The sequence below is a fragment of the Ochotona curzoniae genome, unplaced genomic scaffold, assembly GCF_017591425.1.
Source record: "Ochotona curzoniae isolate NIBS_2020 unplaced genomic scaffold, NIBS_Ocur_1.0 contig_3520, whole genome shotgun sequence".
NCBI lineage: Eukaryota > Metazoa > Chordata > Mammalia > Lagomorpha > Ochotonidae > Ochotona > Ochotona curzoniae.
In genome coordinates, this window is record NW_024465894.1 from 14,828,862 (window position 1) to 14,854,955 (window position 26,094).

Genomic DNA, 26,094 nt, shown 5'->3' on the forward strand with positions numbered 1-26,094 from the left:
CCCCCCTTGATTTTTCTGGGCTTTCACTGGCAAAAGCCACCTGCCAGATACTCTTCGTGGTCACAATACAATACATCAGAAGTTAATAACAACTAAGGTCTATTATAATTATTTAGGGTTTTAGGCTGAGTACTAAAATTGCCGGTTTATAATCTTGATTTAAAACAGTAATCAAAATGGAACATTTAACTTTTGTTCATCAATGAAGAAAGTAAGTCTAAGATAGTGACTTTCCTATTGTGATACTTACTCTAAAAAGTGGCAGTACTTGTGCAGAATAAAAAACTAGAATTTAATTAATGTTGGTGGCATTAAGCTTTTCCCACAAAACGTAATTCAACTGTAAACTAGGCCCCTTTCCCAACATATTGCTCTTTCAGATTAAATTCAGTAAGCCAAAAAGGCAAGGAATAAAACATTTCTGTTCCTCCCATCCCCACCCAAAGGACCTCCTGGGCATGATTTGCTGAGATATTATGGGTATAGTATGAAATATTTAAAACAATGACTAGAATTTTCCATAAAAGCCCATCCAAAGTCTAAAAGCTTTACTCTCAGAAAAAGATCCATCTTCAGACATTCACAAGATTTACTATTCTACTTATGACACTCTGGTATTCTGCATTTAATATTTAGGTGGAAGGTGGTGAAGGGGGAGAGACAGGGTGTAATTAGTTTTGCTTGTAAAACGTTCATCACAGTTGTAATGCCAACTGAGCTATTCAGCCTATTGGGGGTCTAATAGATTTCAGGGTATTATAGTTTGAGTAATAGAGGTGGGGGTTGTGGTGGAAATCAATAAATGGCTACTACCTCCTTGCACAGACCCATATGGAAGTAATCAAGCGCAAGGGTGGCAGCTGGGGCCAATAACAGTCACCTGCAGTTGAGGGACATGGGGGTTTCAGATGGGTTTTTAATGCTAATTTCCTACAGAAACAATGAGCTAGAAGAAGCAGAGTAACAGACGAGGCCGGATGAAGAGAGACCAGCCAGAACAATGGCTGCACCTGGTGCTGGGTGCAGAGGGACTGAGCCGGCACGCGCCCGCCGGCAGCAGAGGGCACATCTGTCACCCTCAGAGCGGCCCAGCCCCCAGTTCTTCCAGCAGGGTGAGTAATGCAAGGTCCCTAAACATTAACAGCTTGCCACACAGCAACAGGTTTGAGTTTTTAAAGGCTCCTGAATTCTCTACACGCACCGTTCTCCCATGACTAAGAATTAGTTAAGGAAGCAGAATTGGTTTTGTATCACTCAGATGCAAGACATGTCAAAAATATGCAGTAAACGCATTGTAAAGTGACTTTGCTGTTTTCGAGGAACTAAAAAAAAAAAAATGCATGGACAGGGAAATCTTACTGAGGTAAGTATGATTCCTGTTATTTCCTAATTAAATCCAAACAGCCCATCTTTATTCCCATTTGGTAGCTGAGAAAACTGAGGATTACAGGTCAAAGTTAAATTAGCTCTTGACTGGGACCAGCATGGTAGCCCAGTGGCTAAAGTCCTTGCCTTGAATCCACCACGATCCCATATTCATGTCCCAGATACTCCATTTCCCTTCCAGCTCCCTGGTTTGTGACCCGGGAAAGCAGTAAGGGCGGCCCAGGGTCTTGGGACCCTACACTAGTGTGGGAGACCTAGAAGAGGCTCTTGGCTCCTGGCTTCGGATCAGCTCAGCTCCGGTAGTTGCAGCCATTTGGGAAGTGAACCAGCAGGTGGAAATATTCCTCTCTATCTCTTCTTCTCTTTGTAAATCTTTCTAACAGACAAATAAGCAAATAAATAAATTAGCTCCTGACTACATAACCTAATACTAACGCCCACACACAACAATTTCTGTTTTTCTGCCACCTGTCCTAACTCCAGAACAAAATTATTTTCTGCAGAGCTCCATGACAGACATGTGCAGATCGTCCTCATATAAACAAACATATTCTGTACAAGATTACACCACTCCACCTTGCCAGAGATTTCTGACTTGCTGCTAAGGACTGAAGAGTAACAGGATTTTCACTAGCTATTTCTTTAAACAAAGCACAAGAGTTGCTTTGCTGGTTTTGGTATGCTTTAGGAAAGTAAATCCATATGTATCTTAAATTCTCCAGCATAAATCTGTGTCACTACATAGTGCTTAAAAGTTAAATACTGTTTGGAAAGCCCATCAGTGAATGAGAATACAACAAACAGTTATAAAAGGTTACTAATTCCTTTATTTACTGACTTTAACCTAAAAAATTAAACAACCCATACACACTGCATCATAGTGGAAATATTATAAATTAGAGCTTCCTGGTATGTAAATCAAAACTTAAAAGGGAGGGGGGGGATATTTAAAGTGTATAGCTTAGTATTTCTGAAGCAAATCACTGCTCTAGCAGCAATTAGGCATACTTCAAAAACACAGCAGATGCGAATATTGGATAACTGTATTGACCACAAGGCATTGAGGTCAACAAAAAGTGAACCTTTCTATCCATTCACAATGCTCCTTCCAAACACTAGGAGTCCAAACTCTCTCTGCCACCTATATTTGTATCAAAGCCAATTCTTTTTTTAAGATTCAGTTATTTTTTTTTTTAATTGGAAAGCCAGATATTCAGAGAGGAGGAGAGACAGACAGGAAGATCCTCATCTGCTGATTCATTCCCCAAGAAGCTTCAACAGCCGGAGCTCAGCCAAGCCGGAGCCAGGAGCCAGGAGCCAGGAGCTTCTTCCAGTCCTCGACTGCTTTCCCAGGCCACAAGCAGGGAGCTGGATGGGAAGCAGGGCTGCTGGGATTAGAACCGGTGTCCATATGGGATCCTGAAGCATACAAGGTGAGGACTTTAGCTGCTAGACTATCACACACCCTCCTTGGATCAAATGTTAACCACCTCCATGAAGATTCCTATTTCTCTCAAGTTAACTGGTACTTTATCCAGGACTTAATCACTTGTATATATTCACATATACTTGCATTTTTTATCCTCTATGAGTGTGTACCTTCTTTATCCCTTGCCATATTATCACATTAAACAGGTAATCAAAAAGTATGGAGAAAGCATCGGGGCAAACAAGTCAAGCCCCCGCCTGTGATGCTGTACACAGTATCCATGTACCATTTGGGTATGCTGATGTACCGGATACCCCACTTTTTATACACCTAGCTCTCTGCGGCAGAATATGCCCCAAGTGTTTGTACCTCTGCTAAACACAAGAGAGACCCAGCCATTTGGGAATGAACCAGCACATGGAAGGTCTCTCTCCCTCTCTCCGTAACTCTTTCAAAAAAATCACTTTAAAAAAAAAAAAAAAAGGAAGGAAGGAAGGTAGGTTGGTTTGTAAAATCAATGTCATGAGAGCTCCACACAATTTTAATTCAAGTTTAGCCATCAACTAGGGCACTAAACTAAGTCAAGCAGACTGTTCACCACTCTATTATCCCTCCTTCTACAAAATAATAAATGATTAAATAAATTATCTTTAAGATTGTACTGTGGGGCAAGCATGGTATCATAATAAGCTAATCCTCCATCTCCCAGCACCAGCATCCCACATGGACCTGGTTCGGGTCCTGGTTGCTCTACTCCCAATCCAGCTAACTGCTTGCGGGCTGGTAAATTAGCAGAGGATGGCCCAAGTCCTTTGGGCCCTGCACCCATGTGCAAAACCTGGAAGAAGCATCTGACTCCCAGATTCAAGCTGGCCCAGCTCTAGCCATTGGGGAGTGAACCCAATTTCTGTTTTTCTCCCTGTGCAACTCTAACTTTTCAAGTAAAATAATTGTTGGGGCAAAAAGATCCTATTGTATCCTAACATTGCCCCTAGGTCATCACCAGAGACCACTGAATACCTCTAGCACCTTCAGCACGGAGCAGCCTTGAAATAACCATCGATTAACTGACTGGCTCAATCCTCCAGCTCCACACGGATAAAATTAATTCATTTAAAACCCCAAAGTACTTTGTTAGAAAGACTCCATTTAAATATCTTTAGCCTCCTCTCCACTTTATTAATTATTGCATAATATCCATCCTCAGTTCAACATGAAAAAGTTTTTGGGTCACTTTTAGGAGCCAATCTAAGTTTTCTCCTTTCACGACATTCCTCTTTTTCAGGATGCTTTCGTGGTCTCCAGCAGCATTCAGCTCAAAGATACCTTGGTTAGAAATTCGGCATAAGCAATTACTGCCCAGAGCTGTTTGACATTGTTAGGAATTTTAATCAGCCACTTTAAAGCACAGTTGGTGCATCTTCACATAAAATGCATAGGAATCTTTCTTGTGTTTTCTGTCCCTCTGGCAATCAACAGTCTAGTGGTGGTATGAAATTCCCTCTCTAGGCCTTCCACAGCAGACCTCAGCATACACTACACTTCAGCTCTAAGTCTCTGCCACTGAGACCCAGGTTCAAGTTGCCTCCGGTGCAACGAAAAGTGTCAGCGCACTCAAAGAGAACTACGTAATTTCAATACAAACACTATGTCCTCTCAGACAATCCAGAAAGATGCTAACCAATGCACCTGTCACAACAGGAGCACCCAAAATTTTTTACTAATCTTTATTAGGTAAATTTGAAAAGTGCCCTACATCTCAAGAAATCTGGATAATAAAATTAAAGAAACTGAAAGTACTGATTGTACCCTTAAAATAATCATCTGGCAGACATGTAAAGGTTAAGAACTCTAAAAAAATACAAGCAATCTGAATCTATCAAAAGTCACTAAAATTTAAATAGAAATAAACTTTAAAAATAAAGAACAGAGGCTTTTAAAGTTGCATTTGCACGGTGAAGGATGATATAAACAGTGCTGTCACAAAGCCACACACTAGGACCTCACTCCTGACTCTCTGCTTTTTAAAAGTTCTTCTGCTCCGATATATATGTGCTTATTTGAGTTACAATACCTACAATCCTTCAAAACCATCTCAGCTATGATGGACTATGTCAATCAGCGGATTTTTCAAAGACCTCATAGTGCTTGGAGTGGCAAGATTGACAGCGATTCATAACTGTGGCAATATCAAAACCACTTGAGCAAGAACCTCAGAGCATGCCCTACATCCGGGACCTGGGGAGGGTGGGAAATTGGGTGGGCCTTCTCCCTTAATACCCCACTTTAAACAGGAAGGTAACAATATGGAAAACATACTAGTATTATCCACTTTCCTGTAGCCCTTGAACCTTCTTACTCTAACTAACTATGTAAAGAATGTCAAAATAAATTTTATTAATAAAAAAAAAACTATAATCTGTAATAGGACTTGAAAAAGATGGTACATAACATTTGTAACAGATTAGAAAGGTAGATACAGTAAGAAATACACCCTGAAAACCAGAGATACAGACAACACCTATTATGAGCTTAGAGCTGACCTCCAATATACAAAGTGCAGGAACTTGCTGTATCAGAAAAATGTACATCTAGGAATTTTTAAAATTAAGCTATAGGCCTTCTGTATAACAGACAAATTTCCCCAATACCAACATGGGTCAGGAATTAAACAAAACAGAGACTCAAATAGAACAGCAGCTTGCTTGAGGCCAAAGAACTGTTTAAAAAAAAGAAAAAGGCTATACAGTAAGTAGAACTCCTAACTCATTTTCTTCCCAGATGTATCTGGACTTGGGGAGGGGGCAATTCAAAAATATGAATACAACTTACAGAAAATAGCTAAAACTTGTATCACAAATTAAAAATAGAGAACACAGCAGCTACACGTGTGAATTTACTGCTTCTCAAAACTACTCCAAACTCAGAATTAAAATCAAAATTATCAATGTTATTTATTTGTAAGTAGGAAGAAGACAGAAAACAGCACAGGAATAAGATGCAATGATAGAAAAAGGGCTACGTATATCTAAAATAAAGAGATGTTATTAGTTTTACTGCAATCTCTTCAGGTTGTAATTTGATTGCATTGAAATAAAGCTTGACAACTGAAAGAAGTGTTCTCTGAAGCATTTCCTCAATACTGCCTTTTTCTATTATGCATAATGAAGACAAGGATTCCCTCAAAACAACACAGAAGGATACAATGTGAAGTGCCTTACAGAAATAGCTGCAAGACGTATTTTCTACTTACAGAATCCATATTCTAAATATTAACTACTAAAGTTTTCATTTCAAAAAGCTTAGCATTCACAAACAGAAAGGTGGCAACTGAAAAATGAGATATAAACAAGAACAAAATGAAGCAATAAGATAAAGGCTAAACATTAAATATTTTTAAAAAATGAAGAAGCATTCACATCATAATACTTGGACATAAGTAAAACCAAAAGGATTGTGCAGTTTATCTCCCAAAACTAAATTAGATGTACTTACCCAGTATGCCCAGATTATAACAATCCAGATTCTTATTACACCAAATTTATTTAAAATAAACGTTAAAAACCTCTTCTTTCTCTCCTCCTGATCTTCAAAGCCCAATCCAAGACCAGCCTTCCTCCTGCTTTCATGAGCTGGACATGTGTCAGCTCTCTCACATCTGCGATTTCTCACTGACTTGAGCTGCCTCTCCCATTCCAGGGAAACACAGATGGATCCCAGATGGGAAGGTCCTGCCAAACAGAGCAGCTCTTCACCTTGCCAGAATCCCCAGACACAGTCAGTCTCTCCCGTGTCTCTTGCACGCTCTTCCTGCTGCTTCCTCTCTTTCTACTACCCCTCTAACCCTCCCTGTTACCAGGGCGCTTTGCCAGCTGATGTCACTAAGTACACACCTCCCAGTGGCTCCTGGCCAATCTGACATTAACTTGTTAAATATGTGTAATTTGTTTATGGCTGACAATAAACAGCAAGGATATTGTGCAAAACCTATCTGTGTAAGTCCCTAGTGGAGTAACATGCAAAGACAACAGAGACTCCCGTTTTTAGGAACATTCAAATGTTCATCAATTACCATTTAGAACCCTACATATTATCTGCTTTTTGCTATCGTTCAACAGCTTTTGCTCTTTGACCTAATTTTAAATCTCACATGGCAAATTCCTTCTTAAGCCATATTATTAAAAATCTGGTCTGAACACATAATTAGACAAATTCATTTGGGGAAGTATAAACAGAAATGTATCTAAAACACACACACACAGCCTTTCAGATCCAAACCTTGTAACACTGCTAAACTGGCACATGACTAAAATACCACAATGCAGGCAATGTGGTTTGGTGCTGTAAAGATTATAAATGAAAGATGATGCCACAGTGCAAAACATGCCTTAAAATAAACATACAAATGAGAAATAATGTTTAACTTTTAAAGAGTAAGTTTCAATAAAGAACATCAAAAATAAAAATCATGTTTTGGAGATAATTATTGAGAGAATCCAGGGAAGAGAGAAGTGTGCAAGTTAAATTCTTTATAACTCCAAGAACTGCCATATAATACCCTGACCAATTTCTGAGGAATAAAATGAATATTAGGACATTGGTGCTATGGCACACTAAGATAAGCTTCGGTCTGCAGTGTCAGCATCCCATATGGAGTGCTGATTTGAGTCTGAGCTGTCTCACTTCCAATCCAGCTCCCTGCTGGGCCTCTGCACCCACACAGGAGACCTGCAGGAAGCTTCAGGCTCTAGACTTCCCATGGGCCCAGCTCCTACTATTGTGTGTGAACCAGTAGACGAAGGATCTGTCTCTCTGCAAATCTGCCTTTCAAACAAAAAATAAGTAAATTTAAGGGATACTAAATATAGTTACCCTTGGGGTAAACTGGGTGAAGAAGCCATTAGCTGTTTCTGTACACTTTTGTCAACCTCTTGTGAAGGCACATTTTAAAAATCATTTAGGGGAGGCAGGGGCATTTGATACAACAGTGAAGATACTACTTGGGACATACCCATTTTTAAAAATATGTCACTTTAAGTGAATACATTTTATTCTATGATCTATGAAGAAATTCCCATGTATACAAACCAAGCAAGTTATTGAACACTGAAAGGAAAATTATTTCCGTCTAGGGTAACTAGAATCCGTTTCACATTTTTAGCTCAGCTCAGTAGCAATGGTAGGAATAAGAACAACTGGTTGAGAACAACATGATGATACACCGTCAAAACTGTGATTTCCTGGAACTAGGACAAAGATCATATATTACAGGGTCTATAAGGTAGGTGTTATTAACATGATGCTACAACTTTTTTTTTAAAAGATTTATTTTTATTTTTATTGGAAAGGCGGATATACAGAGAGAAGAGACAGAGAGGAAGATCTTCCGTCCGATGATTCACTCCCCAAGTGAGCGCAACGGCCGATGCTATGCCGATCCGAAGCCAGGAGCCTCTTCCGGGTCTCCCACGCGGGTGCAGGGTCCCAAAGCTTTGGGCCGTCCTCGACTGCTCTCCTGGGCCACACGCAGGGAGCTGGATGGGAAGTGGGGCCGCTGGGATTAGAACCAGCGCCCATATGGAATCCCAGGCGTGCAAGGCGGGACCTTAACCACTTGCGCCACCGCGCTGGGCCCGATGCTACAACTTTGGACAGAAAGTCACAAAGTTAAGTGGCAGCACCTGGAGCCACAACAAGAGCATTATACTGTATATTCATGTAGGAAAATGGATACTACTGTCAGTTGCCCGGGGTCAATCACTCTGCAGGAAGCTATCTACCAAAATCTTAATATCGGTCAGTCATCAGACAGCAGACACAAGCCACTTGGAAAGCTAGGATTGAGTTCTGGGCTCCTGGCTTCAAGTGAGCCAGATCTGTCTGTTACATCTGGGGAGTGAACCAATGGATAGCATTCAGTTTCTGTTTCTCTTTGACTTTCCGAAAAAGAAAGGGGGAGATCAGACGAGAACCTAAACATTAAAGGAGGGGGAAGAAAAGACACAAATGCAATGTGCGCTTCAAATGGACTGTTTCAGCACATCAACCATTTATAACTATAAGTAACCTTTCACACCTTGGAGAGGCAGGTGTTTCTCCTATCAGTTGTGTTCTTTTGTTTTTTGCTTTTTCTTTTTCTCATTTTTGGAAGGCAGAGAGAAAATGAAGAAAGATATGTACTGGAGAATGTGGATCATTCTCCAAAGACCCACAACAGCCTGGGCTGGGCCAGGCCAAACCTGAGAGCCACAACCCAAGAAGAAGAAAGGAAAAACCTTAAACAATTCATTCAGGCATGTAGCAGTCCTGATGAGATGGCATAGTGGCTAAAGTCCTCACCTTGGATATGATAACATCCCACACAGGCACTGGTTCATATCCTGGCTGTTCTACTTCCCATCCAGCTCCCTGCTTATGGCCTGGGAAAGCAGTCGAGGGAGGCCCAATCCTTTGGGTCCCTGCACCCACACAGCAGACCCAGAAGAGGCTTCAGGTTCCTGGCTGCAGATCGGCTCAACTCTGGCTGTTGTGGCCACCTGGAGAGTGAATCAACGGACAGATCTTTCTCTCTGACTCTCCACCTCTCTGTATATCTGACCTTGTAATAAAAATAAATAAGTCTTAAAAAAAAAGAAAGCAAGCAGCTGGGTCTCCAGTTGATGCCCGTATGGCTTCCTGCGCCATAGGCTTTACATGCTGCTACAGCAAGCACCAGGCCCCTGTGTTCCCCTTTCTGTTGCTTTCCTGTTGAACTCTGAGCTCAACCTATTACTTTCCTAGCTCCAGCCACTGCACTGTTCTCATCCTTGTGTGAATCCTGAAGCCCTGCTCTTACCTCAGGACTTTTGCCCAAGGCTGGTTCTCCTATCCTCTGCTCATTTCTTCACATCCTAGTGAAGTCTACCACCCTGAGGGCCTGGCACGGTAGCCTAGTGGCTAAAGTCCTCACCTTGCACTCACCGGGATCCCATTTGGATGCTGGTTCTAATCCTGGCATTCTTGCTTCCCATCCAGCTCCCTGCTTGTGGCCTGTGAAAGCAGTCAAGGATGACCCAAAGCCTAGAGGTCCTGCACCCGAATGGGAGACGAGGAAGAGGGTCCTGGCTCCTGGCTTCAGATTGGCTCAGCTACAGCTGTTGCGGCCACTTGGGGGAGTACAGAAGATCTCCTCTGTCTCTTCTCTTCTGTATATCTGACTTCCTGATAAAAATAAATCAATAAAAAAAATTAAAAACTAGAGGCCTGGCTGCGTGGCCTAGTGGCTAAAGTCCTCGCCTTGATCCCATATGGTCGCCGGTTCTAATCCCGGCAGCTCCAGTTCCCATCCAGCTTCCTGCTTGTGGCCTGGGAAGGCAGTCCAGGACGGCCCAAAGCCTTGGGACCCTGAACCTGCATGGGAGACCTGGAGGAGGTTTCTGGCTCCTGGGTTTGGATCAGCTCAGCTCCAGCCATTGCGGCTGCTTTGGAAGTGAATCAACGGACAGAAGATCTTCTTTGTCTCCTATCTTTATCTGACTTTCCAATAAAAATAAATAAATTAAAAAAAAAAAGAAACTTTCTCTTTTCCCATAAGATTTACAGTGAGTTTATAATAGGAAAAATATGGTTTCATTTTCATTTTATTTGAAGTGTCCAGAAACAGAGACTGATGTAAACACAGAGAGATTTCCATTCACTGACTTACTTCCCAAAGAAAATCCGTAATAAATAGGATTGCGCTAAGTCAGAATTCAGTTCAGGTCTCCCAAGTAGGTGGCAGGCGCGGAAGTCCTTGAGCTTCACCTGCTGCCCCCAGCGTGTGCATCAGCAGGACGCTGGATGACAAGCTAAGGAGCTGGGCTCGATCCAGGAGCTCCCATATGGGGTGTCTTAGTCCCTGTGCCAAGTGCTGGTCTCTGTGATTTTGTTGTTGTCGTTCTTTAACAATTTTTAAAAAGAGTGAGTGATGAAGGCTGTAAAACCCAGTCCATTGCAGGCATTTTTCTCTTTTCCTTCTCTTTTCTCCCTTTCCTTTCCCTCTGCTCTCCTCCCCTCCCCACTTCTCTCCTCTCCTCTTCAAGATCTAGTTCGTTTATTTGAAAGCCAAAGTTACAGAGAGATCTTCCATCTGCTGATCTATTCCTCCCATGGCTGCAGCGAGCACAGCTGGGCCAAGCCAAAGTGAGGAGCTTCTTCCACGTCTCCCATATAAGAGCAGGGGCTCAAGGAGTTGGTGCATCTTTGCTACTTTTCCAGGCGTTTTAACAGTGACTGGAGCCAGTGCCTATATGGGATAGCAGTGCTGTAGGCAGCAACTTAATGTTGCCCTGGCCATTCTTCAAAAACGAAATGAAATTTTCAATTGGTATGAACTTTGCGTATACATATTTCACCTGTAACATTAATTTAGCTCATGATTAGCTTTTTTTTTAAAGATTTATTTTATTTTTATTGGAAAGGCAGATATGCAGCGAGGAGGAGAGACAGAGAGGAAAATCTTCCGTCCGATGATTCACTCCCCAAGTAAGCGCAATGGCCGATGCTATGCCGATCCGAAGCTGGGAACCAGGAACCTCTTCCGGGTCTCCCACGTGGGTGCAGGGTCCCAAAGCTTTGGGCCGTCCTCAACTGCTTTCCCAGGCCATAAGTAGGGAGCTGGATGAGAAGTGGGGCCGCCGGGATTAGAACCGGCACCCATATGGGATCCCAGGCATGCAAGGTGAGGACCTTAACCACTGCGCCATTGCGCCGGGCCCGATGATTAGCTTTTAAGGTGCCATAGTGGGTAAAGCTACTGCTGGTCATGCTGCTGTCTTCTGGTGGCACCTATTTGAGTCCCTTCTGCTCCAATTCTGATCCAGCTCTGTGCTGAGAAATGCCCGAGAAAGCAGTGGAAGGTGACTAAATTGGGCCCTGTCATCCATGTGGGAGACCGAAGATCTTAACTTTGGGCAGCCCTGCTGTAACCATTTAGAGTGAACCAAATGGAAGATATTTCTCTCTCTGTACCTTTGAAATAAACCTTTGAAGAGGTTCCTGGCTCCTGGCTTCGGACCGGCATAGCATTGGCCGTTGCACTCATTTGGGGAGTGAATCATCGGACGGAAGATCTTCCTGTCTCTCCTTCTCTCTGTATATCTGACTTTCCAATAAATAAATACATCTTTAAAAAAAAAAAAAAAAAAGAACCAGAGCTCATATGCTCATATGGGATCCCAGAGCGTTCAAGGTGAGGACTTTAGCTGCTAGGCCACGTTGCCAGGCCCCTGATCCAAAAAATTTACCTGAAAGAGCAAAGAATCTAGACTATCCATAACAACTTTGAAACAGAATGCAGTAGAGAAACTGTATAATGAAGATACATTGCAGTATGCATCTCTACTTCTGAATCACTGATGGATTCCTGAGCACTGACAGCAAGTCTCTGGGCAAAAGGAGACTTCCAAGGTCAGTAAATGGACCTTGGAAGAATTCCTCAACCTCGGAGCAGCAAAATCAACAGCATCTCAACTATCAAACCCATTTAAGCAGTACCATCAAAATACACTGCACATCGAAAACCCTGCAATGACATTGGGACTGATGTGTTTGGACTCTCCTCTCCCCACATACAGGAAGAACAAAGGAGACTGGAAGCAGTTGATTCATCTACTTTTCCTTCCTACTCTGATCGCTGGTCCACATGGGTGTGTATCCTTCTCAATTATGTAAACATTATAAAAAATAAAATCTATTATTTAAAAAAAAAGAGGAAGAAGAAGAAGTAACACTACTGGGGGGGAGAGAGAGCTGTGGAGTAGCAACCTATGTCCAGGCTGTTTCACTTCAGATCCAGCTCCGTGCTGATGCTCATGTGCTTGCACACCTATACCAAGGTGGAAAACCGGAAAGATGTTCCAGACTCCTGGCTACAAACTGGGTAAGTCTATCCTATCCGTCTTAGTGGCCATTTAGCGAGTGAAACAGCAGACGGAAGACTCTATCTCCCCTTTTCTCCCTCTAATTCTGCCTTTCAAATAAAAATAAATAAATCTTAAGGAAAAAAAGAGTTGAATTACAGTAATCCAGAACAGTATAGTATTTATAGCCACAGGGGCTGGAGCCAAAGCAAGGCAGATTAGGGGCCAGAGTCATGGGGTTAGGATGCCACTTACAATCTCAATATCAAAGCTGTGGCAGATGGCTCAAGCACTAAGGCATAGACTACCTATGTGGGAGACTGGAATGAGTTGCAGGCTCATGCCATCAGAATGGCCTACCTCAGCCCAGCCCAGCCCAGCCCTGTCCCGGCATTATGGCCATTTATGAGAGTAAGCCAGTGGATGGAATCTCTCTCTCTCTGAGCCAGTGGATGGATCTCTCTCTCTCTTTCTGTCTCTCCCCAACCCCATCACTGCTTTTCAAATTGAAAAAGCCTGTATTGTGGCACAGTGGGTTAAATGGCCAGCATTGATGCAGGTAAACCACACCTGAGAACCAGCTCAAGTCCAGCTGATGTGCTTCTAACACAGCTTCCTGCTAACGTGCCTGGGAAGGCAGGGGTTCATGTCTCCAGCCCTTCCGCCCCTGCCACCTGTGTGAAACACCAGCAAAGAATTTCTGACTTTGGTCTGGCCCATCCCTAGTTGTTAATCCATTTGAACAGTGAAATAGTGAATGAAAGATCTCTTTGTCTCTTCCCCTCTTTCTGTTCCTTCTCTTTCTCTGTCACTGTGCCTTTCAAATAATAATAGATCTTTTTAAAAAAATGAGTGCTGGTGCCATGGCATGTAGACTAAATCTCTTTCTGCAGTGTCAGCATCCACATGGGCACCGGTTTGAGTCCTGGATGTTCTACTTCCAATCTAGCTTCCTGCTTATTCACTGGGAAAGCACAGGCAGATGGCTCAAGTCCTTGGGTCCCTACCCCCATGCCAGGGATGCAGAAGAAGCTCCTGGCTCCTAACTTGAAGTTAGGACTGACCCTGCTCTGGTCACTGCAGTCATTTGGGGAGTAAACCAGCAGGTGAAAGATCTTTCTCTCTCCCTCTGTAACTGCATTTTGAGTAATAAACACATAATTACAAACAAAGTATATATAAGGGAGCAAATTGATAAAAGGTGTAAGAATAAAGCATCAGGGGCCCGGCGCGGTGGCGCAAGTGGTTAAAGGTCCTCGCCTTGCACGCCCGGGATCCCATATGGGCGCTGGTTCTAATCCCAGCAGCCCCGCTTCCCTTCCAGCTCCCTGCCTGTGGCCTGGGAAAGCAGTCGAGGACGGCCCAAAGCTTTGGGAACCTGCGCCCGCGTGGGAGACCCGGAAGAGGCTCCTGGCTTCGGATCGGCATAGTATCGGCCCATTGCGCTCACTTGGGGAGTGAATCATCGGACGGAAGACCTTCCTCTCTGTCTCTCCTCTCTGTATATCCGCCTTTCCAATGAAAAAATAATAAAAATAAATCTTTAAAAAAAAAAAAAAAGAATAAAGCATCAGGTAAAAGCACTGTATGCTGCAAGTTAGGGGGATAAGTCCCTGAGGATTCCACACAGCTGGGTGTGAAAATAACAGTACAGTAAGTACACTTTACCTTGGCTGTGAAAAACTGGAGTCTGAAATACAAAGAGAACTCACTCCTGGTCCCAGCGCAGTAGCCAAATGGCGGAAGTCCTTACTTTGCATGTGCCAGGATCCCATATGGTCACTGGTTGTAGTATCAGCGGCCCTGCTTTCCATCCAGCTCCCTCTTTGTGGCCTAGCAAAGCAGTCGAGGACAGCCCAAAACCGTGGTGACTCTGCACCCACGTGGGAGACCTGGAGAAGGCTCCAGTCCCCTGGCTTTGGATTGGCACAGCTCTGGTCACTGTGGTCATTTGGAAAGTAAATCATTGGACGAAAGATCTTCCTTTCTGTCTCTCCTTCTCTCTGTAAATCTGAATTTCCAATAAAAATTTTAAAATCTTAAAAAAAAAAAAGCGAGAGAAAGAGAACTCACTCCGAGAAACAGAAAAAACAGCAAAAAGCAGCAAAGGCCGAAGATGGAGACAGGTCCCTAATTCATCTGTAACATACTGTTCATGGCGTAGTTCCTCTAGGCCTACCAGTTTTTTGAAATGCAATAATCAGACTATTCTCTTGGCTTATTGCTGATAAAAACAACTCAAATACAAGATGCAAAACCCATATCCCCTCAGATTCTGTCCAGACCATCAAACCAGGTTCAGTTTACTTTAAAACAGTGATTTTTCAAGATTCTTTACCACACCTTGTGTAATTCATTTTAATCTTCAAGGAGACAGAGTTTAGCAGAAGATATCTGAAACCGTCCTATATTTCCAGGCTGCTTAAAGGAAGAAAACCACACCTAAACTGCCCTGCTTCTCTGTTATCTCAGATTCATTCACTGATCCCTGGCCCCACCCCTTTCTGCTTTAATGCATATGCCATCTTCCCAATAAATTATTAAGTCACCACTTCATTGTTCTCTCTTGATAGAATTATATTCTTCTGCTTACATAATTATACTTGAACAATAACACTTATTTCCTTCAGCTAATACTGTCCTACTCATCAAGGCCTCAAGGAAACATTCTGAACACCCTAGGTGCTAAAAACAGGAAAAAGAGGTGTTTAATGGCTTAAGGCCAAAGGTGACAACATCCAGGGAGACCTGGAGACCAAAGCAAAGGCTCCCCAGAGTCCTGGGTTTCCTTGCATTAAGTCTGGTAACTGCAGTTTTCTGGTACTGTGAAATTCAGAGGGGTTCACTACATTTTTGTGTCTACTTTGTGTATATCCAAAATTCTCCACAACAACAAAAAAAATTTTTTTAGGGGGAATGGGGTTAGGTGAAGATATGATTAAAACATTCTTGCTCTTACTTTTCTACCTTTGAACTTTTTTTTTCCTTTTAACTTGATCTTTGCCAGCCTCCCTGCTTTGTTGTCAACAGGTCCACCGGGTCATTAGCCATTTAACAAATGGTGGTTTGGAGGATAAAAGACAGACCCTTTGCACAGGCAGTGGAATTCCAAACGCTAGACTCCTGGCTCCACAATGTCTGATTCAGAAGAACTGCTGGGAGCTATTAGTTTAGCCTGCCCACCCAGGCATATAAGACTTGCAGAGTTTCTCTGACACCACTCCCATATGCCTCTCATTTATGCCCACAGAGTTTTGTGATTTGTGTGCTTTCATTTAGGATAGAAACAGATCAGCCCAACTGTGACCACAGAAGTTATTAGGAAGGTTCAAGGATGAAGAAGCAAGAAAAGAGCAGTTTCAAATGTGGAACTGGGAAAGATCAGAATTCTTTTCTAGCAGAAAAATTTAATAAAACACAACTCAAAATCCTCTAACATAAGACGAGGACACACAAGAGTATGCAAGACTCATTGTGGCCTCAATGAGGGTATTTACCATTCTGACAGCAACTCTTGGGCTTTTCCATCTCAGCCTTTGCTAACACAATTCTGCAGAGCAAGTATGGGAACCTGATATTCTCTCGCAAAGGGACAGGACACATTTGTCTTTCCACAATGCCAGATTTATTTGTCAAGCACACAAGGTTGGTCGATAACACAAATCCTAAGTGAAGAGCAGAAGGAACAGAGGAGCACACTCGGCCAAGCCCCTGGAGGTCAGGTTCATCACAGCTGCAGTCCCTGCAGACCAACTTGCTTGCAGCGTCACATAAACAGAGCGCTTTGCAGCAGCTGTCAAAGATGGGCACCTGCATCCAGGCAGTCATGATGGCCTGGGTACTGAGGCAAAGTTCTTGCTCTTATCAGATCTACTCTTTTATATTTCAAAATGGAGCTTACATTCCACACCGTCTACAAACCAGTTTATGTTTGTCATTCACACTACTTTGGGCTGTCAGTTATCCAATACCAAACCATTCCAAATTATCTAGGATGTCTTTTTTTTTCAATGCTGGACTATAAATGTTCATTTATTTTGGTATTCTTATAAAATGGCTTTCTCCATCTTATTTTTCCTCCTCCTACATATACAGAAAGCATGTTATTTGGTACAGTATAACATTGTGCAAGTATTTGACATTAGCAGTGGGGATACTCAAGGGTTTGGGGAATGGTTAAGAGACTGGATCAGAGGAGGAGTGTACAGTGCTGTGGCGCAGCATGTTAGCACTGATAAGGAACAGGCACACTTGGGGGTGCCATTTAAACCTCCAGCTACGCTAACTCCCTACTAGTGAGCCTGGCAGGCAGAGGAAGACGGCTCAAGCACTTGGACCCCTACCAACATGAGACCTGTCTGTAGTTTCAAGCTCCCAGCTTTGGCCTGACCCAGCACAGGCCACTGTAGTCATTTGAGGAATGAACAAGAGGATAGGAAAAAGTCATGCTCTCTTTGTAACTACTTTTCAAAAAAGGGAGGGTGGGGAGGGAGGCCCAGCACAGTAGCCTAGTGGCTAAAGTCCTCACTTTGCACGCACTGGGATCCCATATGGGTGCCAGTTTGTGTCCCAGTTGCTCCACTTCCCATCCAGCCTTGAGACCCTACATCTGAGTAGGAGACCCAGAGGAAGCTCCTGGCTCCTGGCTTCAGATCGGCTCAGCTCTGGCCATTGTGGCCATTTGTGGAGTGAACCAGCAGATAGAATATCCTTCTCTTTGTGTCTCTTCCTCTCTGTATATCTGCTCCAATAAAAACTTTAAAAAGCCTTAAAAGAATAGTAAAAATAAAAGTAATAATACTAAAAAGGAAAAAAAAGGCTGTTTAATATGTCTGGGTTCCATACTGGAGTGCCTAAGTTCAAATGTGTACCCCAGGAAGCAGCAGGCAAAGGCTCCAGTACTTCCAGCTCTATTAGCATGTGGAAGACCCAGACAGAGCAGATAGAGTTCCTGGATTCAGCTTGTTGAAGGCACTTAGGGAGTGAATCAGCATGCTTCTCTCTGCCTTTCAAATAAATTCTTACAATTATTTTTGAAGATTTATTTATATTTATTTGAAAGGCTGAGCTAAGATAATAAAGACAGATTCAAGCCACTAGTTCACTCCTGAAATGACTGCGATGCCTGGAACTGGATCTGTCTGAACCACAAGTCAGAGGCTTCGTTTATGTCTCCCATGTGGGTGCAAAGGCCCAAGGACTTGGGCCTCTTCCACTGAGCTCCCTGGCCAATCATTAGCAGAGAACTCAATTGGAAGATCAGGATTTGATGAGACAGCATGGCGTCAGTCCCTCAATTTTTTTTTAAGTTGTTTTGAGGGTGGCATTGATAATGCCTGTCAAAATATATTCAAAACACCTGCTACACAAGAAACCAACATGCACCCCTTATGTTCACAGCCACACAATCAATAACTGCAAAAACTTAGAAGCAACCGAAATGCCCATCAACAGAAGACTGGATAAGAAAGCTATGGTTCATCTACTCCATGGAATACTATTCAGCTATTAAAAAAAACAAAATGCAGTTCTTTGTGGCCAAATGGGCCCCAACTGGAAACCATTAAGCTAAGGGAAATGAGTCAATCCCAAAAAGTTAGATACCACATGTTTGCCTTAAGATGAAATGATGTCAATCCGCCAAAACAGTACCTATAAATCATATTATGTCAACCTCAAACAGCGTGTATCACACGCAACAAGATATTACAATGTAACCGATGAAGCAACAATCAATGTGAATCAGACTGCTTATGACGCACATCAAAGAACTGAAAAACCTAATTTGCTTTTAATACTCTATGTCATTTCGTAATGGGTCGGGAGAGCAGAGAAATCTTCCACCCTCTCAGAATATGTGAAGAAGACATTAAGTATAACCTATCAAGAATATAATAGGTAACTTATAGACAGTAGAATCAAATCTGCATTAGACATTGGCAAAACTATAAGGACATATAATGGGAAACAGGAGTGATCCTGACAGCTGCTTAACAGGAGGTCATGTGCACGGGGCAGGTGGGGATCCTAGAGTGGAGGAGGACGGGGGAGGCTTGTATCCCAACCCTGAAGCCTCCCAGATCCTCACCTAGGACTATCAGCACCGGAACCAAGGGCTATCTCAACTGCCAAGGAGACTATTGGGAAATGGAATGCCCTCGTAGGCCGAGAACTCTGAGGTCATCCACTCCCTTTCAGAACTCCCACAAGGGATGGAAGAAGCCCAGATCCTTCCTCACAGGATCTAATGTCATCAGAACAATGGCTGGGAGCCCTGAGCGGTTCTCAAAAACAGAACAGTAAACTTCCTTCAAGAAAGGAGCTTTCTCTGGTCCTTACTTAGTTCCAACCTTGGATCCCCACCTTCTCTTGCAATGACCAGCAAGGTCACTCCAGAGGCCCCCCTCAAAAAAAAATTTAGATTAGAGAGACAGAAACCAATAAGGAAAGCTTAGAATAGACAGGAAATGGACATCTTGGACTTACATACCTTGCTAGGCAGGACACAGAGATTAGTTACTCCTCACTAAGGTACTGAAGATTTCTCTGCACACCCCCCCTAAAACTGTTCTGCGCCCCAATTGTTACCATAAGCCATGTTAGAGTTAAAAGCCTGGTTGGACTATCCTAAATTTGCCAAGTAGAGTAAAAATCATGCTTCAATACTATAAACTACTAAATACAAAAATTAAAATAGACGCAAGACAGCTGAATAATACCCTATAACCACTTTAAGGTGTAGAGCAGTTGGTTATATATAAGCTAAACTTGAAATGTTAATGAAGTAGTCACAGGATATGGTTAAGAACCTGCATTTTCTAACATATTAGTCACTCAATACCATACCAATTAACTCCATAATGTTGTAAATTGTTATTGATGCTGTGTTGTGAGTTTTCATTGGAGAGGATGATATTCTGCCAGCTCCATTTTCAGACTAAGGATGGTCTCCCAATGAAACTGTTGAACTTAAGATGGACAATAACTGTCCATCTTAACTGTTGGACAATAAGATGCTGGACTCTATGCATGGTACATGCTCACAATGAGGGACTCATGACTGGAAACGAACTGTACTACTGCAACAATGTGGAGGAATCCACCATGGGAGGGGAGCCATGGGGAGGGGATGGGGGAATTCCAGAGCCTATGAAACTGTGTCACAAAATGAAATAAAAATAAATAAATAAATAATAATTAAAAAGATACTGTCTGACAGTGGACAGCATATCCAGGTGCACATGGAGGATATGGCAGTACACTGGAGTCTGCAGAGGACACTTGGTACCATATCATAACAGAGGATTGAGGACAGAACAAACTGATCAACTACCCCAGCCAAGTGTTGGCAGTGAATATCTGGGCAAACAGAGACTCTAAGGCAGACTACGTCAACCAGTGCATTCTGGAAAGATTTCTTTGTGCTTGGAGTGGCGAGATCAGTAGTAATTCAGAACTGTTGAACTAGCCAAACCTCATGAGCAGGACGCTCAGAGCATGCCCCACATCGGGGACTCTGGGGTGGTGTCGAGTGGCCATCCCCATCCCAGGGTGCAGAGGCAGTTGGGAGGCTGGGTGCTGATTCTCTCCTTATCTACCACCTTCCCCAGATACAGGAAGAAAAAAAAAGAATGTGGAAATAATGGTCTCACTTATCTTCCTGTAGCCCTGGACCCTTTGTACTCTAATCAACTATGTAAAAATCATCAAAAATAAAAAATAATTTTCTTAAAAAAAAAAAAAAGATGCTGTCTGTGACACTGGCATTCCATATCATAGTGCCATTTAGAGCCCTAGCTACTTCATTTCTCATCTAACTTCCTGCTGTCTGCCTAGGAAGGCAGCAGAAGACACAAGTACTTAGATCCTGCCATTCATGTGGAAGAAATAAACAGATGAAGTGCTTAGCTCTTGGCTGCTGCAGCCACTTGGGCAGTAAACCAGCAGATGACAGCACATGCATGTTCTCGCCCTCTTTGTCACTTGGCCTTTCAAAAAGTATATAATCTCTAAAACATAATAAAAAATAAAAAGTAAAGAATTTTAAAGTAAAATCAGTGAACTTTATTTGTTTATAGGCCTTTATTTACCCTAGCTGCAAAAAAAAACAGCTCAGGTTGTACCTCCAGCATCCTGCCAATGCAGACCCGCGGGGCATGCAGCAACACTGGTACAAGCAGCTGGGAGAGTGACACCACACTCCTGGCACCCAAGGACACTGCAGGCTTCTGTGAATGGACAGACAGATGGGAACTCTTTCTCTCTCTCTTTTGCTCTAAGTAAATCTAAGAAAGTGAAATCTGTGGGGGAAAAAAAAAAACAAAAAACAAAACTAATCTTTTTTGAAAAGATTTTTTTTTAATTTGAAAGAGAGTTACAGAGGGACAGGGAGACACACACACCAAGATCTTTTATTGCTGGTTCAATCCCCAAATGGCTCTGCAAGTTCTGGAGCTGTACCAGGAGCCAGAAGCTTCTTCCAGGTCCCCTATGTGAGTGCAGAGATCCAAGTCCTTGGGCCATCTTCTGCTGTTTTTCCAAGTGCATCAGAGGCAGCTGCATCAGACATGGGATGGCCAGGAATCCACCTGGCATTACAGGTGGAGGCTTAACCCATTATGCAACATGCCAGCCCCCAAAGCCCCTAATCTTTATGCTTGAGTTACACGATCCAGACATTGAACCCTGAAATCTGGTTTCATGTTCTTGCCATATGAGTCCTCTGGCTTGGTACACAGCACAAGCAGCACACTCAAGTCCATCTGTATAAGCTGCCTGCTTTCTCACAGAGTTTGGAATTTTAGGAAAGCCCCAAATTATAAAACAAATTATCCACATTCAAACAATCACACTTGATATCGGGTGCTTATTTTGGAAAACATTCCCCACTAAAAATATTATTAATAGAACCCAAGGAAGTAGCTTTCCAAACCTACAGTAAACCCAAGTGGCTTTTTTTTTTAATATTGATTGACTAGACTGATTGGTTTGGAAGGCACAGTTAACAGAGAAAGAGGGAAAGGCAAACAGATCTCATCACTAGATCACTCTGCAAATGGCCAAAATGGCTAGAGCTGAGCCAGGCCCAAACCAGGAGCCTAGAATTCCTCCCGACTCTCCCACTTGGCTGACAGGACCCCAAGCAGTTGGGCCATTATCTGCTGCCCTCCAAGATACATTAGCAAGGAATTGGATCAGAAGCAGAGTAACTGAGGAGCCAGTGTTGTCATAGCTAGTTTGGCCACCAAATACAACAAAAAAATACCATACCATACTTGCACCAGCTAAGTCCTAGCTGTCCACTTCCAGCCCAGCTCCCTGCCAATGCACCTGGGAAGGCAGTGGAAGATGCCTCTATGACTAATATCCAATGAAGCTCCAGGGTTTAGCCTGGTCCAGCCCTGGAGATTATGACCAGAAGATGAAAGATCTATCCTTCTCTCTGTAACTCTTTCAAAGAAATGTTTTGTTTTGTTTAAGATTTATTTTTATTGGAAACGAAGATTTACAGAGAGAAGAGGAAGATCCTCCATCTGTTGGTTCACTCCCGAGATGGCCACAACAGGTGCAGCTGAGTCAATCCAAAGCCAGAAGTTAGGAGCCTCTTTCAGGTCTCCCACATGGGTGCAGGGTCCCAAGACTCTGAGCCATCCTCCAAAGCTTTCCCACGCCATAAGCAGGGAACTGGCTGGGAAGTGAACTAAGCAGCGGAACACAAACCAGTGCCCACATGGGATCCCAGCGCTTGCAAAGTAAGGATTTAGCCACTCAGCCATTGAGCCAGGCCCATAAACAAATGCCTTAAAAGAAAAAGCAAAAAGGTGGGGGGGGGTGCCGACATAGTAGCCTAGTAGCTAAAGTCCTCGCCGTAGATGTCCCAGATCCTATGTGGGGAACAGTTTGTTTTTTGACCCTGAAAGCTATCCTTCTTCGGCCAGAGTTGTGGCATAGCCAGTTAAGCTCCCATCTGAAATGCCCACATCTTCCACTTTCTATCCAGCTGAGGGCTGATGTGCCCGGCAAAGCGGCAGTTCTAGCCTGCCTCGGTCCCACCTGGGAAGTGAACAAGCAGACGGAAGACAGACTGATCTCTCTCCCTCTCTGTAACACTGCATTTCAAATAAATAAATAAATCTTAGCCAAAAAATTATATACACATATATCCTTCAAAGCCTGGCTCAGATGACATTTTTCCCCATGCAATCTTTTACATCGCTTTCTCTATTTCACTCCTGTTAGTTACTTGGGGACACAAGTCACACTGCTCACATTTCTAGAGACAGACATGAGGAGCATAGACCCTCTCTAAGAAAAGGAGAATGGAGAAGCTACAAATAGAATGTCATAACATTTCCATATTCTTTTTTTTTTTAAGATTTCATTATTTTTATTGGAAAGTCAGATATACAGAGAGGAGGAAAGACAGAGAGGAAGATCTTCCATCCACTGTTCACTCCCCAAACAGCTGCAATGGATGGAGCTGAGTCAATCCAAAGCCAGGAGTCGAGAACTTCTTCCGTGTCTGCCACAGGGTGCAGGGTCCCAAGGCTTTGGGCTGTCCTCTGTTGCTTTTCCAGGCCACAAGCAGGGAGCTAGATGGGAAGCGGGGCTGCCATATGGGTTCCCAGCACGTGCAAGGCAAGGACTTTAGCCGCTACGCTATCAAGCCAGGCCCTAGTCAACTCATATCTATTAAAAATTACTAAACAGGAGGTGGTACAAGGAAGGGTCAGGGCTGCTCTGCAGGACTCCAGGTCACAAGGTTAAGACTTCAGTGATCACTTCTAAGTTAATAACCTAATACTAGACTCTGTTTTGAAATAAACATGTGACAGGAACTTCAAGCCTTGATCAAACAAACTAATAATTAACTGTAGGCTATGGAAGGATCAGAGCCCACTTTACTATCACTGCATTTCCAGAACACCCACAGACTCCTGCTGAGGACAGACACAAGGAGCAGCAGGAGCCCAGAGACCCACTGCTCAACTCCACCTTTAATCTCTAAAATTCACCACTGAGTCCATCAGGAAGTCCGAAACTGAGCAGTAGTAGCCCGACTTTTTGTTCTGAACTTTGCAAAATAAACACCTTTTGCCATCATCCTGGGGTCAGTGGTAGGCTTTCTGCATGTTATGCCAGAAGATGTATTAGGGATCCTACAGCAGATTCATTTCCAGTCTGCAGTACCCAATGAGTTAAAATTGTTCTCACAACTTGTTCACCACATTAAAAGTAGAGACTGTAGTTCAGATCTCCATTGTGTATTTCTTAATACAGGGAGCTATGACCTTTCTTTTACTCTTTGTTGCCAAACTGAAGAACCTTTTCACTTATTTCCCATTTCTCCAGAAAGTTTATTATAAACTACACATACATTTGTTACAGGCAACTGTGGACAAATAAATTCAAGCGACTAAAAAATAAATAACTAAAACCTCAAAATAATGTTCTCTGTGCCAGTCCAAAGACAAAACCCACAAAGAGCCCAATTCCCATCTTTCCTGCTCACTTTGACCATCACTGTGCTAACTAGAATCAACACCTGTGCCAAGGTGAAAGACGCATTTAGGTTATGAAACTGGAGAGAGCTGGAAAAGCAATCAATTAACTCTTCTAAATCTCACCAGCTGTGTTTTCCTGATGACAAAGAATCTGCCCACCTGCTCCCACAGATGGTACAGCTGCAGTTAAAGTAAAACACCTGGCTCCATACAGCCATCCTGTGTTATTAGACTAATACTCGCTGCAGAACGGGCGAACCCAGCTCAGCATTTTCATCTTACTCCATAGATTAACCCAACACTATTTTATCAAAGAGGATGTTAAAATAATGCCTTTCATTCATGAGACAAAAATAAAGCAATTTTCAGGTAAGTTATAATAATGTCAAAAATTGTAATAAAATGTGACAATAGATTACAAATTTGCTTGTCTTTTCCACTTCCCAAACTAAATTTAGAACATTTATAGAACATAATACCAGCTCATCATTACCCAGTATTCAGGGTTTCTTATCAAAAGTGGAGGGGATACCTGGACAGAAGTTGGTGTCGTGGCACATTAGGCTAAGCTTCTCCCTGCAGCACCAGCATTCCACATATGCACCCCAAGTCCTGACCTCTCCGCTTCCAATCCAGTTCCTTGCTTATGGTCTGGTAAAGTAGCAGAGGATGGCTTAAGGCCTTGGGACTCTGCACCCATGTGCGGGATCCAGAAGAAGCTCCTGGTTCCTAGCTTCAGCTCTGGCAGTTACAGCCATTTGGAGAGAGCAAACTAGTGAATGAATTATTCTCTCCCTATCTCTCTCTCTCTAATTTTGCCTAATAAAAATAAAATAAATCTTATGGTTCAACTCAACGTGTCTAGCCCTTTGTACCAGCTTCTGCCAGTTGATGCTACAGCTAAGCCCCAACAACCCTCACCAACTCTGATTGTAGCTTGCACTATTGGGAATAGTCAGCCCAGCCTGGTTTTCACCCAATCTGGTCCACATGAGGTGCACAGGCGCTGTGTCCCTGCCTGGTCTGGCCTACCCCCCCACCCAGCTCACGCTCCTCAGTGCAAGTTGCTGTTCAGCTAGGGAACCTACCCTTATTCCCCTGTCAGCTCTGCCTCCTCCTTTGCTGGTTCTCACGTGTGTTGGTTGGTTGGGTGCTGCGGCTGTATCCGGCTCAGGCTACCTCACCTTGGCATTCTAATTTTTTGTGTGTTGCTTTTGTCACGACCGGACCACAGGACCAACTCGAGAGGGCACAACTGGAATGGGAGCGACCTGGGAGGGAAATAGTGGGCTCCTCCCTCGTGGGTTGACACCTTCCACAGGAGGGCATGGGAACTAGGACAGGGGATGGGGTGACTAGACAGACACCCAATAATATCCGTTAGGGACGGTAGAAGGAGATGATTGGATGGAAACAGGTCGCAACACCTGTTGGCAAGTATACGAACAGAAGGGTATTTGGGACAGACTGGGCTAGCATGTCATATATACTGGCAAGCCAGGGTAGGGGGTGGGCCTGGTTGAGGTTACTGTGGGCCGCCCTGACTGGGCTGCAACTCCTACTGGTACGTGCGAGGGACAAGTGCGTCCAGGGCGGAACCAGGCGGGACTGCAAGAGGACACGGGTGGAGACAGAGCCGACCCAACAACTACAACCACCAGCTGATTGGGGCAATGGACTGTGCCGGGCCCTATGCTACTAGAACATGCAGGAATCTGGACTGGGAATACCTCAAAATTTCTTCAAGGATCTCCCCATTCGAGACACTGGACCCAGAGTCCTAACCAAGGAAAGACAGGACAAGTCAAGCAACAACCTCAGCTATCTGTTGGCAGCAAAAAACTGGGCAAATGGAGACTCTGGAAGGGACTGTGTCAATCAATGGACTCTTCAATGA

General features: G+C 43.4%; 1 protein-coding gene across 1 annotated transcript in view; it reads right to left on the reverse strand.

Moving 5' to 3' along the window:
- CBFA2T2 (CBFA2/RUNX1 partner transcriptional co-repressor 2) overlaps nt 1–7,336 on the reverse strand; it is a 57,333-nt gene extending 49,997 nt beyond the window's left edge. The window contains exon 1 of the mRNA XM_040981632.1: nt 6,311–7,336. The gene's annotated coding sequence lies outside the window, so the exon portion shown is untranslated. The remainder of the gene's footprint in view (nt 1–6,310) is intronic.
- Nucleotides 7,337–26,094: the final 18,758 nt, after the last annotated feature.